Raw genomic sequence first — 23,714 nt, forward strand, 5'->3', positions numbered from 1 at the left:
TTTGTTTTGTTTTTTAAATCATCTATATTCAGGGAAAGTAGAAAAAGTGAAATACAAAGATCACCGTTTGGAGTGGATGGAATGCCTATAGTTGACATAGGAAAGCAGAGCTCATCAATTTTCATTTCCTTTTCTCTGCCATGAAGAATAATTTGTATAGTGAGGGTGAAAAAAATGGCCAATTGAGAGTTGCTATCCAACTAAGTTGGTAGATACAGAGTGGTGAGATGATTTTTACACATTCAAATTGCCAGATCCCTTTGAACCAAGTCACAAGAAAGTGAAAGAACAGACACCTTAGATGGGTGAGCCACTATGAAAGATAGTATCATGAAGAACAGGAAAAGTATCAGAAAAAGAAAGGTACAATTCCAATTTTAAGAAAAGAGAAAAAAACAAGTAGTTTGTAAATTTTAGGTTGATGAGCACAGCTTTGATTCCCGGCAAAATTTTCAAGGAATTGTTTATTAAAACAATGCTTATAAACTCACATGAACTAATGCTTAGTGAAGTGAGCAGAACAAGGAGAAAACTGTACACAGTAACATCAATATTGTGTGATAGTCAACTCTGATAACACTCCTTATCAAAATAATGATCCAAGACAATTATAAAAGACTTATGATGGAAAATGGTATCTACATATAGAGAAAGAACTATGAAGTTTGAATGCAGAACAAAGCATACTATTTTTACTTGTTTTGTTTTGTTTTTTTTTCCTTTCTTGTGGATTTTCTTTTTTACTCTTATTCTTCTTTCACAACATAATTAATGTGGAAATATGTTTAACATGATTGATGAGTATAACCTGTATTGAATTATCTGCTGTCTTGCTGTAGGGAAGGAATGGAAGAGATGGAAAGAATGAAGAACTTTGGAAGTCAACATCTTATAAAAATGAATGTTGAAAACTATTTTACATGTAATTATAAAAATACTGTTAAATGGGGGGAAAAGGGGAAAAACAATGCTTAATGAACATACAGAATCTTCAAGAATAGGCCACTACCAGTTAACTTAATTATTTTTTTCCAATACATTTATTAAAGTGGTAAATCAGTTATGCACTATAGATACTCTAGAATGTAGCAAAATATTTAAAATGCCTTTCATGGTATTCCTTTCCTCTCATAAGATAAATTTTAGAATTCATTCTACCTTCTTTCTTTCCAGCTCTTCTCTGAAAAGGCAAGCACACATACATGTGAAGGCATGCAAAATAAATAAATATTCATGTTAACTAAGTTGCAACAAAAAAAAAAATAAAGCAAAAAGAAGTTGTTTTAATATGTATTTAGAAGTCACCAATTCTTTCCCTGGAGGTAAATAGCATTTTTACCATATGCATTTTGAAATTGTCTTGGATCATTGATTAATTAGAACTGTTAAATCTTTCAGATAATCATTATTATAGTATCACTGTGTGTAATGTCCTTCTGGTTCTGCTCATTTCTCTTTGTATCAGTTCATAGAAGTCTTCCCAATTTTTTTTTAATTGTCCTGCTTGTCATTTCTTTCTTTTAAAAGTTTATTTATTATTTCCCCCCAACTATACATAAGAGTAATTTATAGCATTTTAAAAACTTTGAATTCTAAATCCTTTATCTTCTTCCCTCAAGAAACCTTTTACCTTCATTGACAAGGCAAGTAATAAAATAATATGCTTCGATCTATATTCAGGCACTATCAGTTTCCTGTGTGGGAATGGACAACATTTTTCATTGTAAGTCTTTCAGTTGCCTTGCATCATTGTATTTATGATAATAGCTTAATCATTCAAAGCTCATCATCTTAATAATGCTTCTATTACTAGGTACACAGTACATTTCATTGTACATCAGCTCTATGGAAGGCTTTTTAGGTTTTTCTGAGAGCAAACTGCTCTTTTCTATTCAGGTAATTTTTCAAATGAAGAATGTTTGGCATTCCTCCATTTCATTGATGTCTATTTTTTCCCTGAAGGATTATATTCCGTTTTGTTGGGCAGTTGATTCTTGGTTGTAAGTGTAGTTCCTTTGCCCTCTGAAATATTATATTCTAAACTTTTATATTCTTTAATGTAGAAATTGAAAAAATGTTGACTGTGGCTCTACCTAATTTGAATTATTTCTTTCTGGCTGATTGCATTCTTTACCTAAGAACTTTGGAATTTGGCTATGATGTTCCTGAGAGTTTTCATTTTGGGATCTCTTTCAGGAGGTGATTGGTGTATTCTTTCAATTTCTATTTTTACTCTCTTATTCTGAATTATCAGGGCAGTTTTCCTTTATGATTCCCTGAAAGATGATGCTGGGGTTCTTTTTTTTTTTTAATTCTGGCATTCAGGTAGTCCAACAATTTTTAAATTATCTCTCTTGACATGTTTTCTGGGTCAGTTGTTTTTCCAATGCAATATTTCACATTGTCTTCTATTTTTCTTCATTCTTTTGGTTTTGTTTTATTGTTTCTTGATTTCTCAAAGTCATGAGCTTCTATTTTCTCAATTAGAATTTTTAAGGAATTATTTTCTTCAGTGAATTTTGGCACCTCCTTTTCTATTTGACCATTTGTACTTTTAAGAGATTTCTTCAGTGAATTTTTGTGCTTCTTTTTCCATTTGACCAATTATTTTTAAACCATTCTTCTCAGTGGCCTTTTTGTACTTCTTTTACTTTTTGGCCAAGTCTATTTTATGAGATGTTGTTTTCTTCAGTATTTTGTGTGTGTGTGTGTGTGTGTGTGTGTGTGTGTGTGTGTGTGTGTGTATCCTTTCCCAAGTTGTTGAATCATTTTTCATGATTTTCTTACATCATTCTCATTTCTCTTCCTCATTTTTCTCTACCTGTTTTACTTGATTTTAAAAATATGTTTTAAACTCTTCCATGGCCTGAGGCCAATTCATAAATTACCTGGAGGCCTTGAATGTAGAAGCTTTGACTTTGTTATTTTCTTTTGAATCTGTGTTTTGATCTTCCTTGTCACCACAACAACTTTCTGGGGTCAGAATTTTTTCCTATTGTTTCCTATTGTTTTCCTGTTTGTTTTCTTCATCTTTTACTTGAATTTTAACTCTTTGTTAAACTTCTGCTTCCAGGATGGAAGGTACACTGTCCTAAGCTTCAGAGATACTTCTAAAAGGGCCTGTTAGTTCTTCCAAGTTTATTTGTGAACTAAAGAGAGATATACTTGCTATCTTACTGGCCTATGCTCTAGTCTGTGAGTGACCACATGTACTTTTTTTTGTCTTGTAACTATGAAGACATTTCTTGTTCCACCACAGTTGCAAGCAACCATATACTAGTGCTCCTCCTTGCCCTGACACTTCCATCCAGCTTTATGACTGAAATCTGAGTTTGGGAAAAGCAATAGAATCCTGATTCTCTGCTAGGAAAGAAACCCCTGTAAGTACCTGTAATCTACTTGAATCTGCTATTTAACCCCTTTACTATATGTGGACTGAGAGCTCTGGAAGCAACTACTACCACTGTTGGTTCACTGGTCCCCAAGGCCTGTATCTAGTTTGCTAGGCCCTTGTCTGCATGGGCACAATTTGCACTGGACTGGTGTCCACTTTTACACAAGGTGTGACAGACCTTTACTAGTGACCGTCTAAATTATCTTTGGCTGGAAAATTATTTCATCTCATCCTTTTTTTGGGTTCCTTTGCCCCAGAAATTTTTTATGGCATTATTAAAAGGTGTTTGTAGGTCTTCAGGAAGAATTCAGGTGAGTTACTGCCTTTTTCCTGCCATCTTGGCTCCTCCTGCTCATCATTTTTTACAAAACAATAGGGTTCCATCACAATTATATGCCACAACTTGTTCAGCTATTCCCCAGTTGATGAGTGACCATTTTCCAATTCTTTGTGACCACTAAAAGAATTATTATAAATCTTTATGTACATATGGCTCCTTTTTCTTTTCCTTTAATCCCTTTGGAATACAGATTTAGCTGTGGCATTTCTGTGATAAAGGGAATGCATACTTTTATAGCCCTTTGGGCATAGTTTAGATTGTTCTACAGAATGATTGGATCACTTTATAATGCCTACAATAAGTACAATAAGTCCTACAATAAGTAAGGAATACAATAGTATTCCTGTCTATCCCACCAAAATCTCCAGTATTTGTCATTTTCCTTTTCTATCGTATTAGTCAAATCTGATAGATATGAGGTAGTACCTCAAAGTTATTTTAACTTGTATTTTGATAGTCAGCATTTTAAAAGTATTTTATATGACTATTGATAGCTTTAATTTATACTACTAAAAATACCCTGTTCATACATTTGATTATAAGGTGGAGAATGTTTTTTTCTCATGTAATTCTTTTAAAAAATATGAAGCGATGTGAGCTATATACTATATTTGGATAAATTTGGACCAATTTAGTGGCCAGATAAAAAGAGTAATTATTAATTGTATGATATCATATTGAAAGATGGTGTCTAGTAGATTGATCCAGGAATTTGTGGTTGATATTATCATACTTAATATTTTTATCAATGACTTAGATAAAGATACAGCTGAAATACTTATGAATGTTTTAACTGACACAAAGTTGGGAGGAATAGTTAACACCCTGCATAATCAAATCATATTTCAAAAATTTCTTGATAAATTAGAATGTTGGATTTAATCTAGTAAAATGAAATTTGATAGAGGTAAATATAGATTTTTTTCACCTGGATTATTTTTAAAAATTCAAATATCAGATGATATAAACACAAGCTATCAATTTATTTGAAAAAAAAATGTTGATGAAAGGCAGAATTAATGAATTGCAAGCTTAATGCCAATCAATAGTATATACAGTTCTCATCAATCAATCAGGAACCCAATAGATCTCAGCAGTCTGAGCTAAATATAACAAGATGAAATCTAAAAGGAATGCTTTAAAAGCCTTGTACTAAATAAAACAGTCAGAAAATCATAGTATGGAAGAGACATTGAGATTAAGTAAAAAAAAGACTTAAAAGTATAGTTGATCACAAACTCAATATGTGTGAAATGTGATGTGTCTATCAAAGAAAGCTAATAAAATTTTGAGCTGAATTAATATAAATTATATTTAAAAATAAATAATGTCACATATATAAATACCATGATTGTGTTCTATGCTGATAAGACCATAACTATTATCTGAAAATATATCTCCTTTTTTATTGTGCATCCCTATCCATAAAATGTATATTAAGCATCAGCCTAATAGATGAATGATATAGACATACTTGTTCACATATTATATACATATTATCACTAAACTTACAAAAAATAGAAATTTTAAAATGATAAAATAAAAATTAAATGATATTTTGAAACTAATACTTTCATAATAGTTCTATAATCTTGATCTGAGGATACATTATTATTAATTATGTTTTTGAGAGCAATGAGATTTATTATGATCCATTATTTTAGAAGTATTTTGTTTAACATTGTGATACAAAGATTCAACAGTTTATTCTAAGTTCAGCTTATTTTGGTTTTGATATTTAACTGATGAAAAGGATTGTCAGAGCTGAAAAACATGCTTCACAAAGACAGAGATTCAAATAAATTGTTGCATTATTGAATACATTCACTAAATCATGATAAAATTTTTTCAATCTTATCTCTAAATTATGCAAAAGCTTGTGTAAAAATTTGACTGCTATACTTACATCACCCTGATATATATATATATATATATATATATATATATATATATATATATATATATATATATATAATTTTTTTTTTTTTTTGCAAACTGATCAGAATGTGTTTCATTTTTTAAAAAAATGACCTCTTGACATTATTTGACACTGCTGATAATACTTTTCTTCTTGATAGTCTCTAGATTTTCAGGATACTAGTGCCTTGTATTTCTCTTCCTACTTTTCCTGACCATTTTTCAGTCTCTTAGATCTTAATCCAGATTATACCTACCATGGATATTATACAATATACATATTACATAATATACATATTATGCAGTCTTTTTCTATTCTCCTTTTGTACTCTTTCAGTTGGTGATCTCATCAGCTCCTAAAGATTCAATTATCATCACTAAACTGATATTTTCCACTTCTACTTATCTAAATATGATGTCTCTTTGGAGTTTAGTCTCATATCACCAGCTATCTATTACACACTTGGAAATAGATGTCTTATAAACTCAACCTTAAATTCATCATGTCTAAAACAGAGCTCATTATCTTTCCCTCTTCCAAATTTCCCTGTTATTATCTTCCCTGTCTCACAACTAAGGTATCATCCTGAAGGTCTCACTCTCTTATCTACCACTCTCTCTCCTTCCTCTTTATTCAATTTATAGTCAAGGTCTATTGAATTTTTGAAACATACTTCAAATATGCTCCTTTCTTTTTTTCTGATATATAACCTTGGTGTACCCTGGTTCATTTATTCATATCTAAACTATTGTAATAGCCTGCTAGTTGATCAACCTTCCATAAGTCTCTCTCTGCTCCAGTCTGTTCTTTACTTAGTAACTGACCAAAAGAAATTTCTTTGTAGTTTTGTAGGGTAAGGGAATGAAATGGGAAGATCTCTTAATATTCTCCTTTGTTACACCCCTAAGGACTACTCTAACCTGGTAGCTCCCCTTAGAGCTACTCTTAATGCCCGTCCATCGATGGCACAGCTAGGCCACACTTACCCATCTTTGGGCACCATAGAGACAGACCACCAGGAGGTAGGGGTGAAGTGAAAGAGAACTTTATTCTTAGATAGCACATATTTATATTCCCCTGATGATATGGGGGAAAGGGAGGTCCTCTAGGAACCTGGCATAATGGGATTGGCCCAAGAAGAAGGAGGGAGGTATGCTAGGCTTTGAGAGCACTAAGGAGGGAGGTGTGGTACCTGGAATCAGACACCACCTCTTGGGGCTATGCCCCACCTCCACATAGAACTCTCCTGTGCCTTTGAATCTCTCATCCGTCAGGTCCTCCCACATGCCTTGAACTGCATTCTTTGCTTCTAGAGGCTTTTTAACCCTTACACTCCTTAAATTTAAGGACTTTTCTCCCCAATTAATAAATGGTCAAAGGATATAGATATACAATTTTCAGATGATAAATTACAGCCATTTATAGTTTAATTGATTCATTGAATAAAACTGACCAATTCATTCTACAAGACTGAACATTCTTCAATGTAGGCACAGATTTATCCTTATGGGAAGTGTAATAAATTTAGTTTGAAATTCTTATTTACTATTTTCTTGATTTTGTATTTGTGGGCTAAATCTGATTATTATGAGTGCTAGTTATTTTTTCACTGCACCTGGCAAAGAGTGCAGATGGGATGAAATACTTATTCCATTGTGCCTGTATTTGTCTTCTATTATGGATGTAACAACATTTTTAAGGTACTTTGACAAACCAAATTATATTCAGAGGCATTCTGGAAATTATATTATAAGCGGTTTAGATTTGCTCTGCATGACCCTATAGAGAAATAATAAAAGCAATACATAGAAGTTGGAAAAAACATTAATTTGACTTTGATGTAAATTAAAAAAAAAAAACATTCCCAGTTATTATAGAATTATATGAAAGAAATGGGCTGATATGTACTGTCTTGATTGGTAATTGAATTTCAACCTAGTAATTTTGTAGGGTTGTCTAAGAAAAAGTCGTCTTCATTCTATGCCGGTTGGTCTCTGCAACATATAGCCTAAGAGTTCCCTAGAACACTGACAGGTTATAATGGTAACTTGTCCAGAGTCATACAAGTAGTATGTGTCAGAAACAGGAGGTGAACCAAGAAGGGCTTTCTGATTCCTCTACACCATGTTGAAAACACAAACTCAAAACTGAAAGTTTGCCATCAAGAAGTTGAAACTCTATCAGAGGACACAATCAGAGGGGTGCAAAATATATGCATAATAAAAATGAAATAAAATTGGAGGAAAAAGTGTAAGTGTGGGGGAAGGAGCATCAGTACAGGCCCCATACTGATGATGAGCTTTGAAGGAAATTGATCTTCTTCATTGCAACTTTATAACTCAAAGCATTCCCTGCCATGTCCCTTCTTCCTTCTGAATGAACTAAACAACTAGTGAGTATATCTGATTTCTGGCTGAATTACCTCCCACTAGTTAGGAAGAAGTGGGGTCATAAACTAGAGGAAGCTAATTAAGTATTTTACTCTTTTCAATTTGTTTTGCATCTTGAGTACTTTGATTCCAGTAAAACTGTATCCTTCCCTAATTAACAGTGGGAGCCAATTAAAAGGCAATCTTGAATGTTTAAAGGAAACATCACTTCTCAGAAAGGCCTATTCATCAGATGTGGACAATAGAGACATTAAAACTGTTTTCCTGGACATTTTGCAACCCCACATGATGAATTGCATTTTTCTGAGTGTCCTCCATCAAGATGCTTCAGAATCTACTTACAGTGACAAATTCTCCCCTGGGAAAGTCTTTTTGATCCACATAAATTCATAATAAAAGCAGAAAGTTTCTGAGTTGGCATCATTTCTGCAACCTAATACAGCATTTTATTTCATCTGATGTTTCATCCATCCTATGATTTGAATGTTCCAGTGTGTAGCGTATCATTTACAGCATAAGAGAGAAAGCTCTGAGCCTGAGTCTCAGAGGAGAAGAAAAGAAGTCTTGAGAATACACTAATGTAACATTAAGTACAATGCCACAAGCTTTTGCAGATACTTGTCTTCTTTAACATCCCCAGAGAGAAAAAAAATTAATTTAAATAGTAAATGATACTTCTAAGGAAGTTATAAATCCAACTCCCCACTCCAACACATCTCAAGCAGGCTAATTCTTAGTTTTTTGAATTGCTATCTAGGGTGCCTATAGTCCTAAATAACCATATTTAAATCTATAGATGTATCAAAGGCAGCTACCCATCGGCTATTTGTGACATACAGCTGCTTCTGTAGAGCGATCTTTATTAGTCATAACATAGTCCTGTTGTGGAAAATATGTTAACCATAAATTTGGTACAGCAGATCTTTCACTTCCTGAATAAATGGATTCCATTTGGGAAAAGCAAAAGAAGGGAAATATCACAGTTTGCACTGATGACTAGCAATCAACCTAGCTCTTCACTGAATACATACTACATAAGTTTGACTGAGTCATATGTTTTTGTTAAACCTCCTAAGAAGGTAATGATGACCTATAATTGTACCAAGTAAAACTAATGCCATAAAATAATGTCATTAAAAAAAAAAAAACATTCTTCTCCTCTGATTTTATATTTCAATCATTAATTAATTAATGTAATATTTATAGTATTTATATTACATTACATTTATCATATAATTTAATATACAGTATTTATTTAATAAGCATTTTGAACATCTGCGTTGTGCTAGGTCTTTTATGTTCGAAGGGTGCAAGAGTAAATGGCACAATAAAATTTTGAAGAGCTTAATGTAATAATAATTATTTAGGCTTAGGGATAGAATTAGACCTAACAACAAAATAATATTTGTTAATGCTTCATATGTCTCTTAGAAAGAAAATGCTATAAAAATTTTATACATAAATTGGGAAGGAATGTATAATTGGTAACTATATAATTAAACTGGAGAGGAGTTATTTAAACATGGTTTCTTGGAAGAGGTAAGGAGTATCTTAGAATAAATGATGAATATGGGTTGTCATATAGGGAAAGAAAACCAATAACAAATGACACAGATAAAGGTGCTAAGGCATAGAAATAGAAATTTTTAAAATGTATTAATTTAACATATTACAATTTCTTTTGGTTTTAGTATTATTGATTCCTTTGGCATTGTTTCTTATTCTCATAATAATTTAAGTTCATTAAGTATTACTTATTAGCTTGAGTGTTCCCTTCCCTTATCTGAATTTACCTAATATTTTCTCTGTATATATTTTGTTTATATTATATTATATCAGTATACAAATGTCTTTGTTCACCTAGCATGCAGAGCCTAGCAGGTATATGAAAGTGATAAAGATGCATCCTTAGCAGTTTTTCAGTCTTCCCAGAAATTTCCCAGAAATTCTTCTCAAATAAATAATCCCATACCCAGTAGTTTATTTTATGGGTTTGGCAATTACCAATCTACATCAGTGCCAGGTAACTTCACAGAGAAAAAAGATCCTTGAAACATTTCTTTAAATAATACATATATCATGGTAGGCTAATTTTTTAGATACTTGAAATATTTTATTGTTAACTTAGGACATTTTCTTCTTTTATCTTCCTGTTGGATGTTTTGCTGGAATATATTTAAAAAGTAAATATTTTTTGTAGATTATGTTGTATCCTGTTAGTTGTGTGAGGCTGTGAAGACCTAAAGTGAATTCTTATGCTTACAAAGGTAGTAAACTCTTTGCATGAATTGTCTCTGAGTCCTCACAACAACCCTGTGTATCAGAGATATTGGTATTATTCTTATTTTGTGAATTAAGAAGCTGAGGTTTACTCACTAGTAAGCAAGAGAGTAACATTTAAAATCAGGTCCTTCATAAAAAATAATTCTATAAGCAGATTAGGAGAGCAAGACATATCCTACCTGTTAGATCTCTGAAGAAATGAGGAATTTATGGCTAAAAAAGAAATAGAGAACATTATAAAATAGAAAATGGATATTTCATTACATTAAATTAAATTGTTTTTGCACAAACAAAACTAATGTTGTCAAGATTAGAAGAGAAGCAAAAAGCATTGTTTCTGATAAATATTATATTTCTAAAATATATAGAGAACTGATTAGAATTTATAAGATTACAAGTCATTCCTCAATTGATACATGGTCAGAGGATATGAATAGACAATTTTCAGATGAAAACATTAAATCCATTTCTAATTACATGAAAAAAAAATAGTCTAAGTCACTATTGTTCAGAGAAATGCAAATTAAGACAACTCTGAGATACTACCTCAGATCTCTCAGATTGACTAAAATGACAGGAAAATATAATAATAAAAAATGGTGGAGAAGATGTGGGAAAACTAGGATATTAATGCATTGTTGGTGGAGTTATGAAATGATCCAACCATTCTGGAGAGCAATTTGGAGCTATTCCCAAATGACTATCAAACTATGCACATCTTTTGTCAGTGCTACTACTGAGTTTACATCCTAAGGAGGATAAGGACTCACATATGCAACATATCTATAGCAGCCCTTTTTGTAGTGTCAAGGAACTGGAAATTGAGTGGATGTCCATTATTTGGGAAATGGCTGAATAAGTTATGGCATAGGAATGTAATGGAACATTATTGTTCTATAAGAAAGGATGAGCAAGCTGATTTCAGAAAAGCCTGGAAAAACTTACATGAACCGATACTATGTGAAATGAGCAGAACCAAGAGAACACTGTATGCAGGAATAACAAAATTATGTCATGATCAATGTGAGGGACTTAGCTCATCTCAATAATGTGATGATTTATGTTATTTCCCATAGATTTGGGATGGAAAATGCCATCTACATCCAGGGAGAAAACTATGTGACTGAATGTGGATTGAAGCATAATAGTTTCACCTTTTTGTTTGTTTTCTTTCTTATATTTTTCCTTTTTGGTCTGATTTTTTTTCTTGCATATGATGAAAAATATGAAACTGTTTAAAAAGAATTGCACATATTTACATTATATCAGATTGCTTGCTGTCCTGTGGAGAGAAAAATTCAGGGAAGCAGGGAGGGAGAAAAATCTGGAACATATACTTGAAAACTAACTTTACATGCATTTGGGAAATAAAATAATATTAAAAATAAAAAATAATTAAAACAAAAAGGAATCACATCCTTGCTGTATCTTAGTCTAGTATTCCTTCCATTACACTACGTTCTCCAAATTACCAATGATTTTCTTAAGATGCCCTGAATGGAATGTAATACTCCATATGGGTTCTAATCAAGAAAGAAGGCAGTGAGGCTGTTTCCATCATTCTTGACACAATACCTGTATTAATGGAGCCTAGAATCAGAGCATCTTTATAGGGCTATTTTTTTAAGCTATCAAGTTTATGGCTCACCAAAATCCCAGAAATTTTTCAGATGAACTTTTTTTTTTTTTTGCGAACTTTCCCCATCTTGTATATGTAACATTGATTTTTTAAACCTGATTATAATATTTTATATTTATTCCCACTAAATCTCTTCCTATTTTATCACAGTGATTTAAACTGTCAAGATTTTATTGAACCTCATTATCCAATGTTGTGTTCTCCCTTTTTTATCACCTTGATATTTGATAAATATGTACTTTATACCTTATACAAGATATTGATATTATTTTTTTTAACTAATAACAGGACCTTGGAGGGGACGAGGTAATCTAGTGATGTCTTTCTAAAGTAATAACACAGCATAAAATGCTCATGGATTATAAATTTCTTTTGCAAAAAAATACTTAAGTCTATTCAAATACTTATGAACTTACCTGATTATACTGTAGTTTGTAGCATATATTTCACTATCATTTTCACAAAAATAATGAGAGTTTTAAAAATTATTTTCTAACATCAAGTTAAATATCCAGGATATTCTCCATCTATTTGTGTAGATTTGTTGTCAAACAAAAAAGGAAAGAACTAGCTTATCATGACTTCTAGTTTACTTGGTGCTTTATTTTTATATAACAACCCTTTATAGTTTGATTCATTATCTCACTTTTCATACTAAATTTGTCACTTCTGTGTAATGGATGATAACATTGCACCATAAATCCTCTGAAATCATGAATGATCATTATAGTGATCCTAAAGCTTTCAAAATTGTTGGTTTTTATACTGTCACTTTCATTATACAAATTATGCCTCTGATTCTAAATATTTTGCTCTCTATCAGTTTATAAAAGTCTGTCAAATTGTTTATTAAAATTTGATATTGCATTACTTACATTACTACTTACATTACTCTGCACTAGTTCATATAAATGTTTCCATCTTTTTGAAATTTTCTATTTCCTCATGTCTTACAGTGTAATAGAACTTCATCATATTCACATACCACAACTTATTCAGACATTCTTCAATTGCGAGTCATTCTTAGTTTCCAATTTTTTGTTTTCACAAGAAAAAAAACAAAACAAAACAAAACAAAAAAACTACTACAGATATCTTTGTACATAAAGAATATTTTCTTCTCTCTTAGTTCTCTTTTGGATATGGATCCAGATGTTATAACTAGATCAAAGGGCTTACATTGTTTAGCAACTTTTTGTGTATCATTCAAAATACTTTCAGAATGTCCTATGATTTTATAAACTATTCAAATTGTTTGAGTAAAGATGTCTATTTACCTGAAAGACTGAGAGAGAGGTAGATATATGGAATGTTGTTACTAAAAATTGGATGTGGAATCGTTACTAAGGATTGACATTTTGTTCAAGAATTTCCAGTTACTATTCCTCAACATTGTCAATAATTTCAACATAGAGATCAATTTCATTTGCAGAGAGAAAATATGTGACAAATGTATTTTTAAAACGAATGAGAAAAAAGTGTGTATATGCGTGTATGTGTGTAAGTATGTGTGTACATGCACTGTACTATAGGAGAAGAAGGAAAGAAGGAACTTTTTAGAAAAGAATCAAAGCAGTGTTGAAATTCAGAAACTTTATTGTTCTACAAGTCTAATTAACATTGTAATGGTGGGCAGATTCCTGTCCTCTAGATGGTTTTCATGATTTTTTAGCTATCATGGCTTCCATTATGGTCCTTTAAAAACCTCATCTCACTTGATTCTCACCATAACCCTGTGAGAGGTGGATACTGTTATTATCTTCCCTGATTGTTGAGGAAACTGAAAAAGAGCAGTTTTTTGTTTTTTTTTTCTTTTTTGGATTTAATACATCTTTTTGTCTCAGTGATTTTAGTTCAACAAATATTTGGTAAATGACTTGTTTAGGATTTCACAGAAAGAAAATATCTGAGGACAAATACCTATTTCCATTTGCCCACTTCTAGTTTTTAAGGTATGATTTTCTTCAGTTAAATTTTGTATCTCCTTTTCGATCAATTTACTTTTAAAGGTGTAATTTTCTTCAGTGAATTTTTAAAAAATTATTATTATTATTATTATTTTTTTTTGGTTTGCATTTGACTAACTGTTTTTAAGGAGTTGTTTTCCTTTGCCAAACTGCTGGCTATCATACATCTTGTTTCTTTTCCCAATTTTTCTTCTACTTGTCATATTTAATTTTTATAAATCTTCTTTAAACTTTTCCAAGAAGTCTCTCTGGGCTTCTGACCAATTCATATCCTTCCCTGAGGTTTCACACATGAACATTTGTCCTCTTCTGAATTGGTATTTTGGTCTTCCCTAACACAATGATAGCTTTTTATGGTCAAAGTTCTTTTTTAATTTCTTCCTCTTTTTCTTTCTTTTGTCCTTCTATTTCATGACTTTTGAAGTTGAGTTCTGCTCCTGGAGCACAGGGGGCACACACAAGCTTCTTGTGTAGCTTTGAGTTTATCTTTTAGCATGGCACCCCTTGTGTTTGCTGATTTGTTCCAAATCAAGGTAGCCTAATCTAATTCTGCTTATTGTTGCCTGGTTTCTTAGATTGGGAGTTTGCTTTCTATACTGGGACTTGATGTTGCCCCACTGGTCTGTTTATTACTTTTTTATTGAGTCAAAATTGAGCAGTTTGATTCTTGATCTACTATGATTAGGATATCTCCCAATGACTTTTTCAGCTATCTGGAATGTGCTGTGCACTCCTTTTACCCTAGCAAGACTTTTTTGAAATCATTCTAACGTATGTTTAACTGGAAAATTGCTTCATTCTTCACAGATTTTGTTTCTTCACAGACTTTGTCATTCCTATCTATTTGACCAACAGTGTGTCAACACGCTTATTTTCATAAAATCCCTCTAATTTTTACCATTTTTTTTTCATTTTTTGGGGGGGATTATATTTGTCTTTCTAATGGAATCTCAGGATTGCTTTAATGTGCATCTCTTTAATTTGTACACTTTTTATATAGCTATGGAAGGCCTGGTTTTTGTTTCTTAAAAATTATCTATTTGTATCCTTTGAGAAAGTGGCTTTTTTTTTTTTTTTTGCAAATTTGAATTGATTCTTTATATATCTTGGAAATAAGACCATTATCAGAGAAACTAACTGAAGGTTTTATTTAAACTAGTCTGAGGTCGAGGGAATGTCTTTAGCTAACATCTGCCCCATGTCAGCTATAAGAGATTGCTGGTTTAGCCCTTAACAAGGTAAGTTCCTTATTTGTCTATTAGAATACTCACCTAATCTCCTGGTCACCGGAGGACTTCAGTGGAGGTAGGGTGTCTGCCCCACGTTGGGCACCAAATGCTGGAACTCTGTCTTCCCAGAAATCAGCTGGAGTCAGGATCATCAAAAATCTTTATTCTTGGTCTTTTGGGGTCGTCAGGGGATTAGATCTAGCAATCTCTACATCTCCTTCCACTCTCTCCACCTCCAGGAGAATGCCTTAATTTCCTTCTCCTACTCCACCCACACAAGTCACTTCCCCTTCTTTGTCCTGCCAATCAAGCTAGCACAGAATAGTTGGGGAGGGTCAGCCTTCAAACATGTTAATAGAGAATTGTCCAATTGGCAATTAGTCTCATTTGCTCCATTATTCAAGTGCATTTGCTCAGTTCTAGACTTTTACAGCTTCCTTTTTTATTTTAGCTTCATTAATTTATGGAAAAACTTTCTTAATTAGCTTCATTAATTTATGCAAAAACTTTCTTAATTTTATGTAATCATTTTGATACCCATTTTTGAATACTCTGATACTTTCTCTTCCTTATTTTGCCATAAATCTGATAAGTGGTTTCCCCCCATGTTTTTCTGATTTGCTTCTGATGTGGTATGATAAGTTTATGTCATACACTCTTTTGGAGTTCATCTTTGTATAAGTTTTAAGTGGTAAAAATCTAATTTCTTCCATACTATTTGTTACTGATGAAACTATGTTGATATTTATGTAATCATTTTTATACCCATTTGTGCTCTTTTTGAATCCTCTGATTCTTTCTCTTCCTGGTTTGGCCAAGAACTTTATCCATTAATCTGATTGATAGTTTTCCATGTTTTTTTTTTTTTTAATTTGCTTGTGGTGATATGATAAATTTATGTTACAAAATTATTTGGAGTTCATGTTTGTATAAGTTATAAAGTGGTAAAAATCTAATTTCTTCCATAATATTGATTACTGATGAAACTATGTTGTTATGAACATTTATATGTCTTCTAGAGATTCACTAACTATACTGTTAATAATGAAATTATAATTAAATAATTAATATTTAGAATATTATGCATAATATAATATATAGAATGTCATATATTATATTTATAATATAATAATATGAAATGTTTCTGAGAATTATCAAGTTCAATGGCCTGTAGTCCACACAATTCTATCTCATCCCTTAAAAAACCAACAAAACTGAAAAACCAAAAAAACAAAAATCCAGCTAAAACATGTGCCTTTCTCTAGATATGTCTCTTTCTTCTCATGTATTGTCTTCTGTTTTAAATCATCCTGATTTTAAAAAATATTTCCTTCTTCCATTCAGAGAACTATTCCTTTTAAGAAAGATTTTTTTAAAAAGTTAAAAAAAAGTAGTTCCATTAAGTAACCAACACATTTACTGAAGTCTGGTATCTTGTATAATGTTCCACACTTATAATTTCTAGTGGGTGGAGAAAGTTGCATTTTTGCTTCTCTTATGTAGGGGCAGGTTTGGACTTAGTAATTAGAAAATATTGTTTCCTTTTTTTTCCTTCACAATTGTAATCATTGAGTATATTTTTCTTATTTTTCTTATTACAGCTCTCATCAGTTTATGTCATTTATGTTTGTATTCTTTATATTTGTTTCTTCTTGTGATAAAATGATATTATACATATTCCAGATATATATTAATATTCCAGAATTTATTTAAGCATTTTCAAGTAAATGAGTATCTACCATTTTTTCTTAGCTCTTTCTGCATTAAAACATGTTGTTAGTAATATTTTGGTGTGTATAGAACTTACAATTCTATCTTTGACATTATTTCTGAATATGTCTGCTAGTTATCTATCACCTTTCAATGATCATTGATGGTGACTCAGTAATCAAAACTCATTTTGTACCCTAAGCTCTCTTTTGTCTTGATCTTGAGAAATGCATTTATTATTCCAACCAAATTGAGCTTATCTGTTTCTCTTCCAGAGATGAGAGTTTTTGAAAGAATATCTCCCATGCCTACAATGTTTTCTTTTCTTACTTCCATTTCTTGGAAATTCCAGCTTCCTTCTCTGCTTAGCTTGAGTGCTACTTTACACAAAAAATTGTTTTCATGTGTTTCTGGCTTAATATTACCTTAAACAGAATGTAAGCTTTTTGAGGGCAGGAGCTGTTTTGTCATTTTCTCCTAACACTCAAACCTATACAATTTTTCATTCTTTATATTTTGTTTTTTATTATTTTATTGGTTTCTTATAACCTTGCTGACTTCCCCTTTTCTAAGTCTAGTTTTGTTTTTTTAAATCATTTTTTCTGGTTATATATGCATTTTAACTTTTAAAATACACATGTATTCATGAATTATTTTGGGAGAGAAAAATCAAAACAAAAGGAAACCACCACAAGTGAGAAAAAAGTAGAAAAAAAGTATACATAGTGCATGTTGATTTACATGAAATCTTCATAATTCTCTTTCTGGAAGCAGACTAAGTTTTTAATCCAAAGTTTATTGGAACTGCCTTGAATCACTGAACCACTGGAAAAAAAAAGTCTTTCATAGCTGATCATTGAACAATCTCGCAATTACTGTATACAATGTATTCTTGGTTCTGCTTGTTTTGCTCAGCATCAGTTCATGTAAATATTTCCAGCTTGTTCTTCATTTTTTATAGAACAGTAATAATTCATTACTTTCATATATCATAACTTATTCCCCAGTATAATATTTTAATATCACAGCAGCAATTTAATAAATATTTGTTGAATTGAAATTATGGCTAGCTAATTGCTATCATTTCCCTACATATCTTGCCTAACAGTAACCTGTTTGCTATTTTGTTCTATTTTTTCTAGATCACACATCATTTTCCTTGGCCAGCAATATCAAAATAAAGTAAGAGTTGAGGAGATTTGTCTTCCTTTTTCCTGCATTATCATTATCCCCTTTTTACATAGACACTATCCCTATTTTGATCCAGCTTGATCTCCCAATATGCTTTTTTTTCCTCACCAGACTGAACTCTGACCTTTATTAGTTCTGGGACTAGTCTTATAGGATTATGTTGCTTTTTCTTCAGAGTAAATTCTTAGAAAATATTAATAAAAATGTAGGAACATTGCTTAAGGCAGAGCACATTTCTTTGATGCTCTCAGAAGATTTGGAAATGGTTTCTGCTCATGTTAGAAAAATATATTTTGTAATAATGAAAATTCAATGGTGGTCTAATACATTTTAAGATTAATCTTTTTTCCATTTACCCAATTATGCAAAAAAAATCAATAATTAAACAAAAATTTACACTCATTGTCAAAAGACTTTATTTCAGAACATGAACAAGAATGTTGTCAACTTACTGCCTCAGGAATTATTAAAACCATAAAAATGCATATATAGTAATGCATAGCTTGTAGTTGAACAAAATCTTTTTTTTTTTTTTTTTTTTTTTTTTTGCTGAGACAATTGGAGTTAAGTGACTTACCCAGGGTTACACAGCTAGGAAATATTAAGTGTCTGAGACCAGATTTGAACTCAGGTCCTCCTGACTTCAGAGTTGCAAAATCTTTTCTTGATGGTGTTGTTGCTGTTATTGATACAGGCTGTGATTTCTTTTTTGTAAGGAGCTCCTAGAGAAGAACCTCTCTTCACTAATGCAGGTTAGCAAATTTCTTAAGTATTAAAAAGTTTGTTAGGGCAACAATAAAAATCAAGTAAAATTGCTTATGTTTACACAGCTAATATGTGATATGATTTAAAAGTATTTTTTCTAAGGCTAGTTCTATATTCACTATAGAATAATGATGCTAAGTTACATTTATTTAATCCTGTGAACATACTAGGTATTGCTAGCCTATAGAAACTGTGAGGAATTGTATCTTCATAGGAGAGAGTGCTGTGTTGGGGCAAGATAATGTAAAGTATCTGCACAACTTGAAAAATTTGTTTTTAAGATTTTCCAGTCACAATTTGATCATTGTTGGTCCCATTAACCATGTATTTTTTAGCAATTTCTTAATTTTATATCACCATCTTCCTGAAATACACTTAAAACCCATTTGTTTTTCAACTCTGTGCCATCCCCTATTTTTCCTTTGTTTTTACAACCCAATTAAAAAGGAAATAAAAAAGGAAAGGCAGAAAGCAAAACTATTAACTGCTTATCCAAGCATTGTACTAATTAATTTTTAAACATTATTTTATTTAATCTTCATTTGATGTCAGACTATGTCTTTGATATCTACTTGATATCTATGGACCAGTTCTTTTCTTATGCAAGCATCACATGCAATTATACACACACATACACAATCAGAGTACAGTGTCAATTTCTTTACTGCTATATCTTTTTTTAAAGAAAAATATACACAAAAGTCAAAATTCCTGTGATTAAGAAGGAGTTAAAAGAGATACAGCAAAGGAAAAAAATAAATGTTTAAATAAGAAAACTATAGTAAAGTAGAGAATCATGAAAATCATGGTAAGTAAAACTATTAAGAACGATCAGGTTGAAAACCTTCAAGTGAAGATGAATTTATTATATTCTGACACTTTAGAAATCTCTGAATGGTAATGTCTAGTGATACAGACAACTCATGAAAGATGAAGTGTGATAAAAAGGCCTTTTGGCTTAGCATTAGGAGTTCATTAGTAACTATGGAAAATAATTTAAATAAAGTGATAGGTCCATAAGGCAGATTTTCAGGAGTTGAAGACTGAGTCTATGTCCCATACATTATTGTTTCAAGAGTTTTGGCAGAAAAAGTAAAGAGAATGATAGAATCCTTTGTGAAGAGGAGTTTTCTTTAGAATATGGAAAAACTAAACTTATTTGCCTTTTGTAATTAGAGGGGAAGCCACCAAAAATATATTAAAAATGAAACTAGGGGGACAGCTAGGTGGTACAGTGGATAGAGTGCCAGCCCTGAATTCAGGAGGACCTGAGTTCAAATCTGGTCTCAGACACTTAACACTTCCTAGCTGTATGACCCTGGGCAAGTCACTTAACCCCAGCCTCAGAAAAAGGAAAAAAAAAATGAAACTAGGGAAAGAGTGGTTGATTTAACAAGGATTTTAAGAAGGGCAGAGAAGATTCAATTAAGGACAAAAACAGAAGAATTATTCCTGACAAGAATAATTGTCTTTTATTCTAATATAAAATGTAAAAGAAATGAGGAAGGGAGAAGGCTAAAAAAAAAATTAATATGGGAGAAAAGATAGAGGTAATCTAGAGAGCTATTATAAGCTAACTTCTGTCTTTTTCAGTTTTTGTGCCAGGGTGTTGTTGTTTTTTTTTTGGGGGGGGGCAGAGCTTGAATGCTAAGAACAGTTGCTATTCATAATTCAATAAGAGATCATTTAAGGCTAAAAGTTTGTTTTTTAATAAGTCTGGATTAATAGGCCAATTCTTTCATGGTATTAATGCTTACTGTGTCTCTCTGGAGTTAGTTTTGCATAATATTACAATTCCAACTCTTAAGAGTAATTATAATTATATTAATATCAATAAAACAGCCAAAAACTGATGAAAATAAATAGTTTTTGGATGGCAACATTATGCTAGATCTTCCAAATGATGTGGATCGAGACATAATTCCAGCTTGTGAGCATGTAATAAAATGTCATTGATCTTCCTTTAAAAGAGGTTACAATTAATAGTATACTGTCAGCAGTACAGATTTTAAACTGGTTTCTGAGCTTATTATGAAAAAAAACCAAACAATTAAATGTTACTTTGTAGTTATTATTTGTTTTACTGTTAATTTTTACATTTTATAAACTAGAAATGAACCAAGAATTATTTCATGCAAAATCTTATCTTCACATTTAATGCAAATTTCAAAGTAATGTTTCTGGTTCAGAATTAAACACTATTCAAACACTCTTCATGCTTATTAGTTCTTCCATAGTATTTTGAAGGGGATTTCTATGCAGGTGGACGTTTTTCTTCATAATTAGTTACTGAGTCAGACACGCCAAAGGGAAAGAGTACTATCTTGAAATTATATAGGCCAGAAAACAGAGAAAGAAAATTATGGACCAATTTCCCTAATGAATATTTATGCAACAATCTTAAATAAAATATTAGCACGAGGGATTATAACAATTTATTACCAGGATGATACACTATGACAAAGTAGAATTTATCCCAGCAGTGAAAGGCTGGTTAATATCAGGAAAATTATCAATGTAATTGACCATATCAATTACAAAATTAACAAATAATAATATTATCTCAAAAGATGCAAAATAAAGCATCTAACAAATTACAGCACCTATTATTATAGACAACACAGGATAAAATGGAGTGTTCCTTAAAATGATAAATAGCACCCATCTAAAACCATCAGCAAACATTATATGTAATGGAAATAAGCTAGAAGGATTCCCAATAATCAAGGGTGAACAAGGTTAGCCATTATCATCAATACTATTCAGTACTGTACTAAAAATGTTAACTTTAGCAATAAGAAGAGAAAAGGTAATAAAAGAAATTAGACTGAATAATAAAGAAGCAAAACTATCACTCTTTCCAAAGGATATGATCAAATAATATATCATATGATATTTGGATATGATGAAATGATATGTGAAATCATATCATGTGAAATGATATCCAAATCATATTATGATATAGTGATATTTAGATAATCCTAGAAGATAAAACAAAAAGCTATTTGAAATAATTAGCAACTTTAGCAAAGTTGCAGGATAAAAAATAAACACACATAAATCTTCAGAATTTCTATATGTTACTGACAAATCCTAGAAGCCAGATATAGAAAAAGAAATCCCATTTTTAATAAGAGTAGACAATACAAAATATTTCAGAGTCTACCTTCCAAGAAAAAGCCTGAAACTATATCAACATAATTATAAAACACTTCTCACACAAAGTTAGATCTAAATAATTGAAAAAGTATCAATTACTCATGGGTAAAGTGAGCTAACAAAAATGACAATTCTACCTAATTTGTCCATGTATTCACTGACATACCAATTAAACTGACTAAAAATACTCAATAAAGCTAGAAAAATAATAACAAAATTGATCTGGAAGAACAAAAGGTGAAGAATTTCAAAGAAATTAATTTTTAAAATTACAAAGGAAGGTAGCCTAGCAATAACAGAATTAAAACTATATTAGAAAGCAGTGGTCATCAAAACCATTTGGTACTGACTAAGAAATAGAATGATGGATCAGTGGAATGGGTTAGGAATATAAAACACCACAGTCAATGAGTATAGTAATCCAGTGTTTGATAAACCCCAAAAAATTCAGCTTCTGGGATAAGAATTCACTACTTGACAAAAATTACTGGTAAAATTGAAATAATAGTATGGCAGAAATTCATCACTGAACAACATCTAACATTCTATACCAAACTAAGATTGAAATGAGTTCATTATTTAGACATAAAAGGAGATAGTATTAGTAAATTAAGAGAACAAAGGATAATCTACCTGTCAGATATGTGGAGAAGGGAATCCAAAGGAGAATAGAGAGCATTATAAAATGAAAAATGAATAATTTGTATTACATTAAATTAATATGTTTTTGCACAGAGAAAACAAATATGGTCAAGATTAGAAGGGAAGCAGAAAACAGGGAAACAAATTTTGCAGCTAGTGTTTCTGATAAAGACCTCATTTCTAATATATATATATATATATATATAGAACTGACTTACATTTTAAAGAATACAAGTCATTCCTCAATTGATTAATTGTTAAAAGACATGAACAGCTAATTATCAGAGGAAGAAATTAAACCCAATTCTAGTCACATGAAAAAATGCTCTTAATCACTGTTAATTAGAGAAATGCAAATTAAGACAAATCTAAGGCACCACCTCACACCTCCCAGATTGGCTAAGATGACCAGAAATGAGAATGTCAGAAAAACTGAAACATAAATGCTTTGTGAAGTGATCCAACCATTCTGGAGAGTGTTTTGGAACATAGTTCAAAAATTATGCCTAAAGGACAGACCCGGCATACACTTTGATCCAGCAATGTCACTACTGGGTCTGTATCCTAAAGAGATCATAAAAGAAGAGAAAAGATCCATATGTGCAAAAAATATTTTTAGCAGCCCTATTTGTAGTGGCAAGGAATTGGAAATTGAATGGATGCCCAAGAGTTAGGGAATGGCTGAATAAGTTATAGTGCATGAATATCCAGGAATATTATTGTTTTATAAGAAATGATGATCAGCTGATTTCTGAAAAACCTGGGAGAACTTATGTGAACTGATGCAAAGTAAAGTTAGTAGAACCAGGATAACATTGCATGTAGTAACAGCAAGATTATGTAATGATCAGCTGTGATGTATTTGGTTCTTCTCAACAATGTGGTGATTTAAAGCAATTTCAGTAAACATGGGATGAACAATACCATTTTTTCCAGAGAGAGAACTGTGAATACTGATTATAGATTCTTTTTCATGTTTTATTTCCCTTTTGTTCTTATTTTTTCTTGAACAATATGACGGATATAAAAATTTATTTTAAACGATTCTATATTTTTAACCTATATCAAATTGCTTGCTGTCCTTGGG

General features: G+C 31.4%; 1 long non-coding RNA gene across 1 annotated transcript in view; it reads left to right on the forward strand.

Annotated features, from left to right (window-relative positions):
* LOC141553539 (uncharacterized) overlaps window positions 1-18,088 on the forward strand; it is a 30,722-nt gene extending 12,634 nt beyond the window's left edge. Inside the window, exon 3 of the long non-coding RNA XR_012485507.1 lies at window positions 18,013-18,088. This is a non-coding gene — a long non-coding RNA (uncharacterized LOC141553539). The remainder of the gene's footprint in view (window positions 1-18,012) is intronic.
* The last annotated feature ends 5,626 nt before the right edge of the window (window positions 18,089-23,714 follow it).

The sequence above is a fragment of the Sminthopsis crassicaudata genome, chromosome 2 (genome assembly GCF_048593235.1).
Source record: "Sminthopsis crassicaudata isolate SCR6 chromosome 2, ASM4859323v1, whole genome shotgun sequence".
Lineage (NCBI taxonomy): Eukaryota > Metazoa > Chordata > Mammalia > Dasyuromorphia > Dasyuridae > Sminthopsis > Sminthopsis crassicaudata.